The sequence below is a fragment of the Pinus tabuliformis genome, chromosome Q, assembly GCF_031772625.1.
Source record: "Pinus tabuliformis cultivar Carrire ecotype Pingquan chromosome Q, CPIR1, whole genome shotgun sequence".
Lineage (NCBI taxonomy): Eukaryota > Viridiplantae > Streptophyta > Pinopsida > Pinales > Pinaceae > Pinus > Pinus tabuliformis.
The window spans coordinates 870,539,178-870,554,644 of record NC_142296.1 but is presented as its reverse complement, the minus strand read 5'-3'; positions in this window follow the sequence as shown (position 1 = coordinate 870,554,644).

Below are 15,467 nucleotides of genomic sequence, written 5' to 3'. Positions count from 1 at the left end.
TGTCCTAGGGTTCAGGGGAGTGGAGGATGTGGATGATAGTATAATGGCAATGCTGTCTATATTCTCTCCTGGAAAGCCACCAGCTGTACATTATGACTATGCCACATATATTGCAGATAGGATCCATGACCAGCTAATGAATCTCCAAATGGAAAGACTGTTCAGATACACTTCGTACATTTACCATCTATTCTTGTTTTATCAACCAGGCAGCTTCCTCATTCCCCTGAAGCAAGTTAATGCCCAGGGGAATCCAAGGTCAGTTGTGTTTTGGACCTCTTTTTTTCATTGCACCTCTGTATCACCATACACATACTGTGAGTTCATAAACTTGTTCATTCATCCAGCTATGACATTATTGTATGGTGTTTCTCCTCCAAGGTTAACTGATGACATGAGGAGAATTCTCCATCTAAACGAAACCTACAGCATTGGTAATTGGTACTTTTACCAAGACCACACAGTCATGAGAGTATATGGCTGTGAGTTGAAGCCTTATAGGCTGCCAAGGTATGTCCCTATGAGACTTTTTGCCCTAGAATACTTTAGGCAATTTGGGAATGCCGACTACCTCCACTTCCAAAGTAAGAACAAGAAGGCGCAGTTGAAGGTAAGGAGCCAGCTGGGCCCTTTCCTATATAACAAAAAAGAGGAGGGATGGAAAGAGGCAAATAGTATCCTAGAGGCCCTCAAATTGCAAACTAGTTTTGAGTGGATACCCTATGACCCCAATCATTTTGTTTCCCTCAGGAGGATAAGATACAAATTGGGTACCTATTCACATATGAGGCTGCCTGAGATTGAGCAGTATGCCAATGCATTGAGCTGGAAAAAGGGCACCCTAGAAGAGGAAATTACTAGTGAAGAGCTGCTAGAAAGAGAGGCTAGAAATATTCAAAAAGAAGCTGACTTAGAAACTTGTGGACAGGTCCCCCTCTCATATAAAAGACAACTTGGAGCAGCTGCCTCATCCTCAACAACACATCAACAAGCTGCCATGAATACTCCACAGACATCCAGCAAAGGCAAAGAAAAGCAGATGGAACAGCCACCTCCTATGACTGAAGAGCAAATGGAAACATTAGTGCAGCAACAAGAAGAGATGGAGCAGCAGGGAGAAGTGCAGCAGCAAGAAGAATAGCAACAACAGGAAGAACAAAGGCAGGAACAGCCTGTCCAGCAAGAGCAAACAGTGGAAGCCCCTAAATCCACTGAACAAACTGTGCCTCCAAGGCAAGAAACTTCAGCTGAGGCATCAATCCTCCAAACTCCACAAAAGGAGGATACAAGCAGGAAAAGGGACAGAGAGACTCCCCTTACAACATCAGCAACTCATGGGGAGAAAAGACAGAGAATCAATCCCTTCTCAGAGGAAGAAATGCCAATAGGACAGTCTTTTGGTATGGTCCCACCCAGCAGAGAAGCATCAGCAAGTTCCTTTCAACAGAAACAGGATAGAGCAATGGGAGGAGAAGTGAGTTCCTCAAATCAGCAAAGGGAAGGTGGACTCAGTATTAAACAGCAGTTCATCGACATTAAGAGGAGAAATGAGCCCATCAAGATATAGCTGTATAACCATCTGTTAAACATGGCTCCCACCAATCAGCAAAGACTCATGTCTACATATGATGTGCAGGAAGGAAAAATGATCATGAGTCATTTTATGCCAACAACAGTACAGCCCCAAACTGCCTCTGACTACTTGAGGACTAACCTGGAGGTCCTTGCCAAGGATATCCACCCAATGGACAAAATAGAACTGCATAAGCAAACGGGTGAGATGGTCTATGCTTCCCTGGCAGACCAAACATTGGATAACTACAACCTACAAAATAGCCTTAACAACACAGTTGCTCAGCTTGAGTTGGAGAAAGCATCCTCTCAAGCAAAGGACAACAGAATTAGGTCCTTAGAAGACATCATCATAGAGATTAGGCATGATCCCAAAGATATCAAGGGCATACAAGAGATATTAAAATTGAGGGATGCAGACATGGCAGCCTTGAGGAGAAAGATCAAACTCCCAGCCACAATTCACCCTCAAACAGATGATGTTTCCCAGCAAAGACATGATCAAGAGGCCACAACCTTGTTGATATCTCTGTACAAGCAGCTAATCCAAACCAAAAAAAAGCTGGGAGAATCAGAGGCTGCAAAAGCAGCACTATAGGCAACCTTGAAACAAAGAGAAGAAGGTCAAACCTCCCAGCCTCCTCCTGAAGTAATCAACCTTGAGGAAGCTGCTCCAACTACTGTTCCTCCTCCTCAGCAAACAGAACCTACAGCACCAACTACATCGACAGCTGCACCAACAACAGAGCAAACTCATAGTCTGGATATGCAGAAGCTTCAAAATGAAATTCAAGTCCTGGAAGCTCAAATGTTAGAGCTTAATCAAGCCAAAGAATCTTTGGCTAAAATAAATGAAAGATATGATAAGAGCAAACAGAATGTGGCTGAGAAGGAAAGAGATATAAAAGCTCTCAAAAAGAGAATAACTGAGCTTGAGAAAGAGCTCACACTTGATAAGGTGACAGCAGAGCTCAAAATAGTCCTATGGGCCAATATTGGCCAGTCCATTACTGATCAGTGGCAGTTCATTGAGACCATAGATGAACAATCAGCACTCATTACAAAGGCAAATAGGGAGATACACAGAGCAAGAGCAAGCCTTGGCAACATGCCTGATGCTGCCAATAGGATGATCAACATATTGAATAACAGGACAAGCTCTCAACTGACCACCATGGGAATTGCTCACAGGACTGAGACAATCTCAATGGTTAAAAGGGTCCTGACATTAAGAAACCTGGTTGGAACATTAGAAAGGAGAACCCAAGATATGCAGACCGAAATCAACAGGTTCATGGACAGGTTTCAGGTGTTACAAAACAGAGGCCTCCCCAGCATACTGAGCAGTGTAGGAAGACTGCTTACCCATGAAAATTATGCTAAAAGGGTCAATGCCTTTGCTGCAAGTCAAATTGCAGGACAGCCCAGCACTTCAGCAGAATCAGGGCCAGCATTAGGGCAGACTCTTTACAATAGGGTGGAAAACCTGTTCTTCATCATGAACGAGATCAATCGTCTGTTCGATGTACCTCCAAATTTCTATAAATATACAGAAGCAGATGAAACCATAGAGGCAATTGTGAAGCACCAGTTGCCCACACAGGAAGTCTGGAACAGATTGACACAGCTAATATTGTCAAGCCAGAACCTGTAATGTCAAGTTTTGCAAATTTATAAGTGATCATGCACACGGAAAATTTTGGTAGATAAGCATACAAAGGAAGGATGAAAGGCTGAGCCAACTCAGCAGGGCTATTCGGTCACCACAGCAGCAAGCACAGTCACAGGTGGCAGGGCCGATAAGATACAGCGCAGCAAATGTAAAGACACATTTTCCAGCATTAAAGCAAAGTGTTCCAACCGACTCAGTGACCTCCAAAGGTCAAAATATCCTCTGACAGACTTAAAGAGCAGTTATGTTGCAATCAAGGCTGTAATAACTTCTTTTCTACTTTTCTGTACGAAGTAATGAAGATATTTCTCTCTCAGATGACTCAATGCCTGAGATATTTTGTATAAACATTCCTATAAAGTCCCCTTTGCATGAGTTTGCAAGGGTTGTGGTTGATTTCATTTCTATATTTCTGTTGTTGTACAACTCTCAGAGAAATAATACAAAAGGTGGATGGAATTTCCAAAGCTCTATGTTCCTTGATGCACTGTGGTGGCTGGCTGAATGTTACAGGATTCCTGCATGTTTCATAACACAATAAGTCTTCTTTAAACCTCTGTGTTAAATGTTTTCTAGTCTTTCATTTTCTTTCATGTTTGTGAGTTTTACACTTAATGGCAAAGTAAAAGAATAGTTCCAGGATTTAATCACAGATTACCCTGAACTCAATCCAAGCTGTTATAAATGTTTTCTTGAGATAGAGTAAATAAGGTGTAATTCTTAATTGCTACACTTTTCAAGCTATATCTCTCACTGTGATAAATATTTTCAGGAATTCAAGTTTTCTCCTGAGGCATCTATCTCCTTCCCACACCCCAGCTTAGTGGAAAATTCTTGAATGCTTTTCACTGGTTGTTCACATGTCACCATCATAATCTAACTTTGTTATATGAAGTATTTAAATGGCCCTGTAATTTCAGCAAATCATCTCAAGGTTTCTAAACACTTGTAGCCACAGACTCCATTGCCCAATGAAATAAACTCATCTGCAGATTGTACACTTCAAGTACAGAAAGATATCCCTCAACCAAAGCATAAAACCAAACACCCTCATTTCATAGCTAGCCTAAAATCTCCACAGAACAGAGACAAATTATAAAGAGAGAGCCCTTTCTGTTTACAGTGTGGCTAGGCACTGTAATCCAAAGATTGGTTAGTGGTTACCCCGGCCGTATTCCCTTAGAGTCAAAGGGAACAACCTGGGTGTTAACAGACAGGTGAGTAGCACACTAGATTGAGGAGCTTCCTTATGAGGAGGGAGCAGATCCTATTGTCGAGGTAGAGCATAACCTGAAAGATTTAACCAGGGGTATTCTAGAGTATGCTTCGATAGATGAGGTGCCATTGCATTACCAGAGGCACACCGTAGGGGTTTTTTCCAGACATCGTTGACTGTTGGGCTGAGTCATTAGGGCTATTTTGTGTTATCATGAGTACCATGTGGGAGAATAGCCAACTCTAGTTTACTTTCTACACTGTTGTAGGCCTATAAAGCTATGTGTCTCCGAACACAAATTTTTTCATTTTGATGTAGCAAACTCTTTTGCAAACACTCTATACATATATACTATATATATATATATATATATATATATATATATATATATATATATATATAGACATGTTTTTCTTCTTACCATGTCTGTTGTGTGATGCTTTATGAATTACATGTTTTGCAAATGTCTATCTAACACGTAGTTAGCCAATGCATTTGTTAATGTGTTCATGCGTCTCAGAATGTGATGATAAGTAGTAAAATTAAATTCTCATTCAAATAGACAAGCTCCCAAATACATTCTCAAAATTTGATGGTTTTAACTCAATATTGTCCATTAAGTTGTAGTACAATGTGTTGTTAATCAAGTTTCATGATTAAATCTCTAATGCCAAGAGTGATAGCTTCTGACAAAATCTTGATGACCGAACTATATTCAGAAATGTTATTAGTCATACGACCTAAACATATACCTTGTAAATTCACTAACTTACCATTAGGTTCATAGATTTCCCATGTAGTAGAAGATATATTCTGTGTACTACGACAAACACCAGCAGCAAATCCAACGTAATGGTTGGATGACATCTACAAACCAAGTAGAACATGAGGTAAGCACGGGAAAGTGTTTGCAAAAGCAAACTAACACACTAAAACCACACTACACACTAATGAAAACACACTAATGTACATAAGTATTTACACAGAAAACCGCACATAATACTTCTTAAGGTAAAGTTCATTTCGAGGCTCAACTAAAGAATTTCCTTCATAATCTACTAACTCATAGACACCTTTTTGTAAAACTCATTTGAAAATGTAAGGTCCATGCCAATTGGTTCGAATTTCCTAGCTCCCAATTTATTATTGGTTTGATCATATAGCAAGACCAAGTCACCCTCAACAAAAACACAGGGAGAAATAGTTCTATCATATTGAGCCTTAACTCATTTCTTCTGGGCCCCAATTTCTAACGTTGCAAGATGGTGAATTTCATCGAGCCTTTCGAAGTAAAGTAAACATTCCTCCTCAGGTGAGGTATCACATAGTAATTCGATAGCTAGTTTCAGTAAAGGAATTTCACACTCAATTGGAAGAGTTTCCTCTAGACCATACACCAGTTGAAAGGGTGTGAATCCAAAGGTGATCTTAGCTATGGTTCAGTAAGCCCAAAGAGATGAAAATAGCACGAGATGCCAATTTGATTTATGCATCCCAATAGTGCATTGATGAATGGTAACCAAGGCTTTGTTGACTGCCTCAAGCTAGCCATTGGCCTGTGGATAATAAGGAGTTGAGTTGTCGTGATGCATACCCAACCAAGCAATGAGCTCTATCATCATGTAATTTCAGAAATGAGATCCATGATCAGTAACAATGGCTTGAGGGACACCATATCGAGCTATGACATGGTTTATAATAAATTGAGCGGTATTTTTACCGTTAGTATCATGTGTGGGCATCGCCTCAACCCATTTAGTGAAATAATCAATGGCAACAATGACATAACCATGCCCCCCAACTGAGTAAAATTTACATGTCATGAAATCAATACCCCATTTATAGAAGGGGTGGACAGTAACAACTAGGTGTAAGGGTGTGGGTGGGGTGCACTATGTACACTTGTAATTCTCGCAAGCATGACATTGTTGGACTGCTAAAATGTAATCTTTAAAGATCGAAGGCCAGAAATAATTGACACGAAGGATTTTATAAGTAGTATCATATCCTAAGATGTGACCATCACAAGCCCTAAAGTGGCAGTCATTTAAGACTCTTTCATCTTCTTCAAGTGTTAAACATCTACGAAGGATAGAATTAACACTGACATGGTACAAAGTATCATCAATGATTCGATAGGGTTGGGACTGATGTTGAATGTGACGAAGTTCAGAATTGGACGAATGATTCAAAAGTTTGGGTTTGGAGATAGATAATAATATCCCATACCATGGGTCAATAATGTTGATGAGAAAGAGAATTTCATTAGGAATGATCTCATCAAAAGTCATAGATGTGTTTGTGGAGTGATGGTCGAAAATTAACTCAGCGAAAACTAGTGACTTCTTTGATTTTGTAGTAGAAAATTCTGAATCAAAATCCTGAAGAATAAAAATTCACTTAGAATACTTACCCCCCAAAATAACGAGTCAGAATGTAGGTCATGGGGTTGTAGTCAGAAATCGCGGTGGTTTTTCGTAAGAAAATATAGTGTTGAACAATGTGAATAGCTGCTAAAAACAGTTTCTCAACATGGGTGTATCAAGTCTTAGTATCAATAAGATTTCGTCTTAAGTAGTAAATCATGTGTTCATTTCCATACTCATCTTCTTGCACCAGTACCATAGCAATAGTACTATCGGCTGTGACCAAGTACAAGAAGTAATCGCGGTGATAATTGGGGGGATGCTGTAAAGGGGCACTAGTGAGGGTGTTCTTTAATGCATCGAAATATTTTTGAACGATTTCATCCCAAATGAATGGGATCCCATTTTTCAGCATATGAGTAAATCCCTTGACGAGTTCAACATAATTGGGTACAAATTGATGAAGGAAATTAGCTTTCCCTTGCAAGCTCTGCACCTTATGTAAAGATGATAGAGGGGGTAAATTCAAAATGGCCTCAACTTGGAGGGGGTCAATCCAGATTCCTTCCTTAGATACCACAAACCCTAGGAGATGACCAGATTCGATGTAGAAGACACACTTATTCAGATTTAAACGAATATTGTAGTTTCTACAGTGAAGAAAAATCACTCGAAGGTGGTAAGGATGATCATGACACTTAGTAGAATGGGCTAGTAAGTCGTCAATATATGGTTGAACGATGTGTTTGATGTCATGAAAAGCATAAGACATCACTTGTTGGAAGGTAGCGCTAGCATTTTTCAAACCAAAAGGGAATTTTTTGTAGGCAAAGGTTCCCCATTCATCGATAAAATAAATTTTATTCTGATCAACTTGAAGAATTTTAATCTAGTTGTATCCAGAAAAATCATCCATAAAAGAAGAAATATCACTCCTGACACATTCATCAATTATTTGGTCTATAAAAGGAGTTGGATAATTATCTTTCGGACATGCCTGATTGGTATCATGGTAATCAACACAAATGCGAATAGTTCGTTGTTTTTCAGCCACAAGGACAATGTTCGAAACCCAATCTGTCAATGGAATGGGGTAAATGAAACCAGACTTTAGAATTTTTTCAACTATTCCCTTTATAGCAGCTACCTTTCTAGGGTGCACTAGGTGAAGTCACTGACGAACAGGCTTTGTGTTTGGATAAGTAGGAATTTTTTGCACAACCATACTCGGATCTATGTCAAGCATTTCTTCATATGACTAAGCAAAGATATCACAAAATTACTTAAAGTGGTCAGTGTAAATCTTGATCTCATCTAGAGAACAAGAGACACCAACATGGATGTTTTCAACAATTCCTATTTTAACAAAAATGTCGATGGGCATTGTAGCATTAATGTTCCCCATGTTTTCCTCAGACAAAAATTCATGCCAAAATAGGTGTTTGAAGTGGATGGGTTAGTGTACGAGAAACAAAGGCATCTAAACATGATGAAATCTCTCCAAGACTTGGGAGAAATGAGAAATGATTATGATCAACATTCCAAGGAGCTTCTTCAAGAGACATAACCTCAGTGATACTCTTGTCAATGGGAAACGTCTCGTTCAAGGGATCCAGAGAATCCCAAGAACCAAGCCAAAGGGACTGTGAATACACATCTAGATGCATACTAAGAGTAACATGACTTTCAGAAGTGACCGCCAAATCCAAAAAAACAACTTGATAGGCTTGTTCAGTTGGGCTAAGCAGCATGATATTGCCAAAAGAATCAACTTAATTGGGATGCGAAATGATCCAAGGATCGTGAGAAGTGGAGATCATGTTGATGGAAGCGACGTTTGGAGGTGGGAGGGAAAAGGTTCCCATAAGATTAGAGTCTTTAAAAATACCTGCCCCAACACTCTCACAAGGGATGTCAGTATTCCCACATATGGCACATTGCCATTCGAAGAGCTAGAAGATAAAAAGTCTAACTGATCAATGGTGACTATTTTCCCTTCATGACGAAAACGGAGCACACGGAACAAAGAAGAAACCATGAAAAACATAGCATGCTCCCAACTTCGACGAAGTAGAAGGTTATAATTTAAATTGGCATCAATGACTTCTAGTTCTAAGTTAACAGTTTTTCCTTCCAACGTTATGGGAAAGCTCATGAGAATACCATAAGGACGAGATCCTCTTCCATCAAAGGCTTCTAAGGTGTGAGGAGACTAGTTGATAGGCAGAGAGCCAATATCTTTCCAGCATGAGACAGACATGATGCATGTGGAAGCACCCTCATCAAGCACAATCCGATGAATCATCTTCCCTTTTATAATGACTTGGATTAAAAAGGCAAGTTGATGTGGAAGACGTGGAACATGATTTTCCAGGTCAAAAGTAATCAGACTTGAATCGATAGGGTTAATTCCTCCTATAACGGATAGTAATGCTTTCCACTATGATGGAAAACTTTGTATAACTTCCAAGGTAGACATTTTCAAAGGTGCTTGAGCTAAATATTCGACAATATTGTAATGATGGGCAACTCGCGCATTCAGATTGTAAGATGATTTCTGAAGGACACCTTTGGGAGGTGGTTGGATAACAAAGTCATTACTAGGTCTCTCAATATGAAGAGGACTGGAACTGGGTGGAGTAGAATTGGAAGGTGTATGAGTAACTTCTTTCTACACAACCTATTTGGGAGGAGTCAGATAGTATTTTTATCGAGTGGTGATAGAAATAGGTATTGTTCCACTCATAAACCTGAGAACCTAAAGATGTATAATATTATGGTTGTTCTACCAATTGGGTTTTTTGTGATGGAAAATATTCTTTGAGTATAGTCGGTGTCTCTTGAGTGCCTTTTAACAAGCAACTAACTTCAGCACAATGGGGACAATCCTTGGTATAGTGATCGTCCACAAAAATGAGGCAAGGATATTTGGGCTTACATTTAGACACATCATCAACAGACGATTTTGGAGGATCCTTTTTTGGGGTATCAGATTTGAATTTTCCTTTACCCTTCCTTTTGCCTTTTGAGGTTTTGTCTATCATGGTAGTGTGAACGTCATTAACCTTGGAGGTTTTACTAGGATTTGGAGAGGGATTCAAAGGAGGATTGGATGCAGTCGTTCAAACAGATTTCTGCTTCAAAGAAGCTTTACTAGAAGTTTGAGTCACTAAACCAATAATACTGTCGACAGGTGGTACCTCTAGAGGTTTAGAATATGATGGATCCATAAATGGTCTCGAAGCATCAAGAAAGAGATCATATAACGTGCCAAATTGGGAATATACCAAATCTAAATATTGGGCATGGGCAATGGCTTGAGCTTTGGTCACAAAACCACACATAGCTATGTCCTTGGAAATTTTATTGAAGAATGATTTGGTAAACAATTTAGTTAAAAACTCATCAGGTATATCAAACTGGATAAGGTGACGTCGACATATCCACTCATGGATATTATCAGAGATGTGGGTAGCAGTATTCTATTTCAAAGACGTAAGTAGATGGGTTCTAGTTTCATATCAAACTGGTAACTGGAAGCAAGTTAGGAAGTCCATTTCCAAAGAGTTGAAGTCTTGATAAGCACCTTGAGGTAATTCAATATACCATTTCGCTGCAGCACCCGTTAGGGTTCGCTGGAAAATACGTAGACGAATGAAGTCCTCAACCCAGGAATTGGATGAACACCATAAATGGTAAGTCATAACGTGCGCGTGGGGGTCTTCTCCAGAATTTCCTTCAAATTTCAGACAATCGCCAAGAATATTAGTAGGAACTGAAGGCCAATATGACGAATGGAGTATTGGATCATTTGTGAGTCTTGACACATCCGGTAGTTCCAATGTTGTTGGAAATGGAAATTGTGGATTGAAAGGCATGCGAGACCTTCAATAAGGCCCAGCTTGTGGATTCCAACTCATTGGGTATGGGTTATGCCCCCAAAGTGGTAGATTTTAACCACAAGGAGCTTGATATTGCCCCCACTAAGAGGTATTCTAACCATACAAAGGAATATTTTTCCCCCACAAAGGTGGGTTTTGACTAGGGTAAGGTTGATACTGACCTGTCATAGGCCGTTGAGAACCATAAGGTGGATAAACAACTTGTGAAGAGTATGGACTATAAGGTTGTTGCAAATGTTGACTCTGGTGGTAAAATTGTTGACCCTACTACTGCATGGGTTGACCTTGTTTGCTGTAAAGGTTCACCATGTTGATACAAGGGTTGGTTTTTTTACTGCAAGGGTTGTTCTTGCTGCTACAATGGCTATTGATAAAGCCCTTGTTTCACATAAGGTCCTTGTTGTACATAAGGCTACTATTGTTGGAAAGCTCCTTGTGGAATTTTTTGAGTTCCATGTTGGTACTGATAGGTTCGAGCTTGAAATTGACCACATGCCCCAAATGGTGGATTTGAAGTAGGATGCATATGGGGGCCTGCCTATTGAGTAAAGGTTGTATTTTGAGGTTGTTGTGAACCATATGGAGGGTACAATTGCTGGTAGGGTATCTGGGTCAAAAGGGGCTATTGATACGGGATATGGCTTGATCTAGATGGAATATATGATCCACAAGGATAAGGTACACTGCCAACATTTTGACTAGCTCCGGTAGCATGAGTTTGAGATCCACTCAAATAAGTTCCACCCGAAACATGGGGTACATATGGAAGATGTGGTTGTTGCCCCCCATGCGATGGATAGATTGTGGCACATATTTCCACTTAATGGAGGAACTGAGGAACCTATACGAACATTAAATGTCCCAATCGTAACTGTCGATTCTACAGGAACTGAAGAAACTACAGTTGGTATAGGAATTTGAGGGGCCATGCTTAAGACAAACAAACAAGAATTAGGCATGGTGCCCGAGGAACAAATGGGATTATGATAAAGTGAAGATGCACTTGGAGTACCTAAAATCAATTGAACCAAAGAGGTATAATCGGGTGGAAATAAAGGTTCACTTCTTTCCGGAAGTGTTGGAGGTGGTACACTTCCTACATACGAAAAGCCTTTAGGTGGAAAGTTATATTCAAAATCATCACCAACACCAGGAGTGTGAGTGGTTGAGACTTCTGGAGGACCTCGAGGAGAGGTTGGAAACTCACCCTCTGATTCCATGGGTGGAAAAAGTTAGCGAGGGGGAACCTGAGATGAGGGTGGAGATAACTCCAAAGGCACACCAGGATTATCATACGGACTATACAACCATTCAGGAGATATGAAAAATGGATCAAAAAGCGGATTCGGGGGGGGATAATAAAAACCTCTGTGGACTCTTAAGAGTTTCTAGGTTAGATTCCTGAGATGATTGATGAGGCTCATCAATGGGTAAATTATATGGACCTTAATGCACCTCCATCTTACTAAAATAAAATTTTCTCATAATTCTTTACATGTTTTGATTATATTTTTCTTAATGAGGAGAGTAAAGATGAGATGTCATGTCTAGTGGTCTAATGTGCATTGATTGCAGCTTTTGGAGCAAGTTTTGGTTAATTAAAGTGCAAGAACTTGAATAAGTACAAGCAAGAGGGATTCTAGGATATAGGATCTCCCTCCTTAACTCCTCACTCACTCAAAGATTCCTCAATCAAATCTCATTAGCTCAGAGTTGCAAGCAGCTGAGTCATGAGGCTCATTAGCAGCCAAGCCAGTGACAGTTGAAGACCAGTTGATCTCGAGATTAGGAGCCAAGCCTCCCTACATTTAAGGAAGTTGTTGGTAACTCTAGTTGTATAAATAAAGAGGCCTAGAGCCTCATTAGGATTTAGAGTTTTTGTTCAAGAGAGCTAAGCAGCATTTTCGAGTTGAAGCATTGTAACCAAGAACTATTGACCAAATATTTTCAATGTGTTTTTTTTTCTTCTGAAAGTTTACTTAAATTAACAATTTATGGATCAAAAAAGCTTGAATTCGAATATTTTCTGATATATTAATGAAAATGAGAAGCAATCTCTTGATCCAGCATTGAGTTGACTCAGAGGGCTGAAGCTCTTGGGTTAGGGCCCAACCTTAGTAGCAGAGGTTCCTCTCATTGTATTTGTATGCTTAGCTTATGCTCATAGTTAGTTGTTGAACTGATTTCGGTGTTGTTAATTTTTCAAATATTTGTAGCGTTAATTAGTTTGCTTCTGTTTGTGGATAGTTCTAACAGTAGAATCATAGTGACAAGAAGATATTCCAAAAAGTCTGACAACAAGTGGTTTTCACCTCATTTCTCCCTTTCAGGGATCATGTCTTAAGGAACACTTCCCATACAACCCAAAAAAGATAGAATTCTTGTTTTTTGCGTAATCTAGGGTTTACTGCTAATTAGGTCATTATCTTTCAGTTTCATATGATAACTTGAAATTGGAAATTTGTATATCTCAGGCTTTTCACTTATTTCATATTTCTTTTGTATTGGTTTCAAGCACTTCCATGCATGAACTTAGCAAGTAAATGGTGACAACTCTGTTTTCTTCTATTTGAGTAAACCCTTCTTGTTTTTAGATGAATTTATGTATAAATGCCAAAAATGATGTGTGTTGTTGCTAGAGTTTTTACATTGCAGGGGGGCCACATCTCATCAGCCTCATATAAGCCATATCCATCCATGATTTCTAAAAGTCACTAAGGTCTCAATTCGAATCCTTGTTTTATGAGGAAAACTTGCCATTTACATTGAGCAAATCCAACAATCATAAAGATTTTGCTTGAGTTCTGAGTAAGTGCATACCACTTCCATGCCTTTTTCCCTCCTCATTCACCTTTTCCAAGCTCCATCCCACCTTCTAGACCACTCCCTAAGCTTTCATCCTATTCCTGTAGTAAAACAGGGGATCATGTAGGAGAACTAGTACATCCCATAGACATCCTATAGGAAAACCTATAACAGCCTGTTTTGAGCCCGAATTGAGAAAAATCATCACTAAAGCTAGGATTAGGCCCCTCCTTGACCTCCAAGCCATCAGAACCATTATACTCCTCTTCCTCCACACCTGTCTCCCCTGCCAAAGAACAAAGAAAGATTAGCATTTACATTTTTCAAGCAAAAAGATAAAAGAAAAAGAGTTCTTTGTATTTATTCATGCACACAACAGTTAGTACTCTCTAGATTAGATTTCATGCTTAGATTAGTTAAAACCTCACATGTGTTAAAGTAGGGTTATTTTGTAAGCAAGGTCTGATAGCAAGTAGATATAGGATGTCATGTTATTTTGCAAGCATTTTTTAGTCTTTCATTCTTGCAATAGGCAATTTTTCTTTTCTCCCAATTAGGGTAAATTTCCACTCTCTAGTTGGTAATCAGACTTCTTCTAGTCAATAGAAGGTTGGTTTGAGAAACCCTAGCGATCTATCACCCAAGATCAAGAGTAACAAAGAGTAGACCAATTACATCTATTTGTGTATACAACACTGTCACCTCCAAGTTTGTACAAACCCCGTGTTGATGAAGTAAAGTCGTAGCCCCAGGAAGTTGTAGCAGCCTTGCTCCAATATTGATGCTCATCACTTTTTGGCGCCATTTCTAGGGATGTGTCTGAGTAGATGTGATTTCTTATTTATTTATTCCTTTTTCTATCTCTTTCATTCTACAATTAGTTCCATTCAGAAAATAGTTGCAATTTAGTTCTATTTTATTTCAATTTTGCAAGCAGTTTAAAAGTATAAAAAAAACACTCCTTTCATGCCTCATAGGAATAGGGATAACTTAGGAAAATTATTGCTAAATACCCCCACCACTTCAAACATCCAACCTTCCCTCTTATTCAGTGGTTGTGAGATAGAGGACCCCCTAGGCGAGTAACCAGATATTTTTGAAGAACCTATAAGGGAAGAAGAAGAAATCATTCCACCAACTGACATAATGGCTAAAAATAGAAATGAAAGGGGAGACAGGGACTGAGTTGAGGTTGATTTTCTCATCAGAGAAACTAATGGGGATGCAAAGATGAAAAACATAGGCCCCTTTCCTTTTCCTCACTTCGATGGCCTGACCTCAAATGATCCAAATACTTTTTTGTTTGAATTTGTTGTCATATGAAGAAATTTTGATTGCACTTATGATGATCAGAAGTTGAAATTATTCCCATCCATTCTCAAGGATGCAACCCTGTGCTCGTTCATGGGTTTACCTTGGGATAGTATCACCACTTGGGCTCAGATGCAACAAGATTTCAACAACAAGGATAGGGAATACTATAGGTCCAAAGATACCAAAGAGGAAATTTTTAGAATGACCTTAGGACATGATAAGTCCTTAGAGGATTATGAGGAAAGATTCCAACTTAGCTAGAAAAGGGCCAAGTGCACCCTTGATCCTGAATCACTTAAGTTAGTCCTTCTTAGGGGGATCAGAGAAGATCTCCTAGAAACTCTAAACTTGTTGCCAGGAAGGGACATCTAGCGGTTACCCTATGATGATATCAAGACCGTTTTCAAGAATCATTCTATGGGAGCTAGAAACAAGGGTAGGGCTAGTCAAGAGGTGGCTAGTTCATCCTCTTCCAGTACATCCATAAAAAGTGAAATTCAAAACATGTTGGAAGACTTTAAGAGTGAAATTCTAAAAACCCTTGCTCTGAAAATGGACATTATGCAAATCAAAAGAAAGCAGGATGAAACAGAGAGAGAGCATTAGCCATCTTCTGCCTT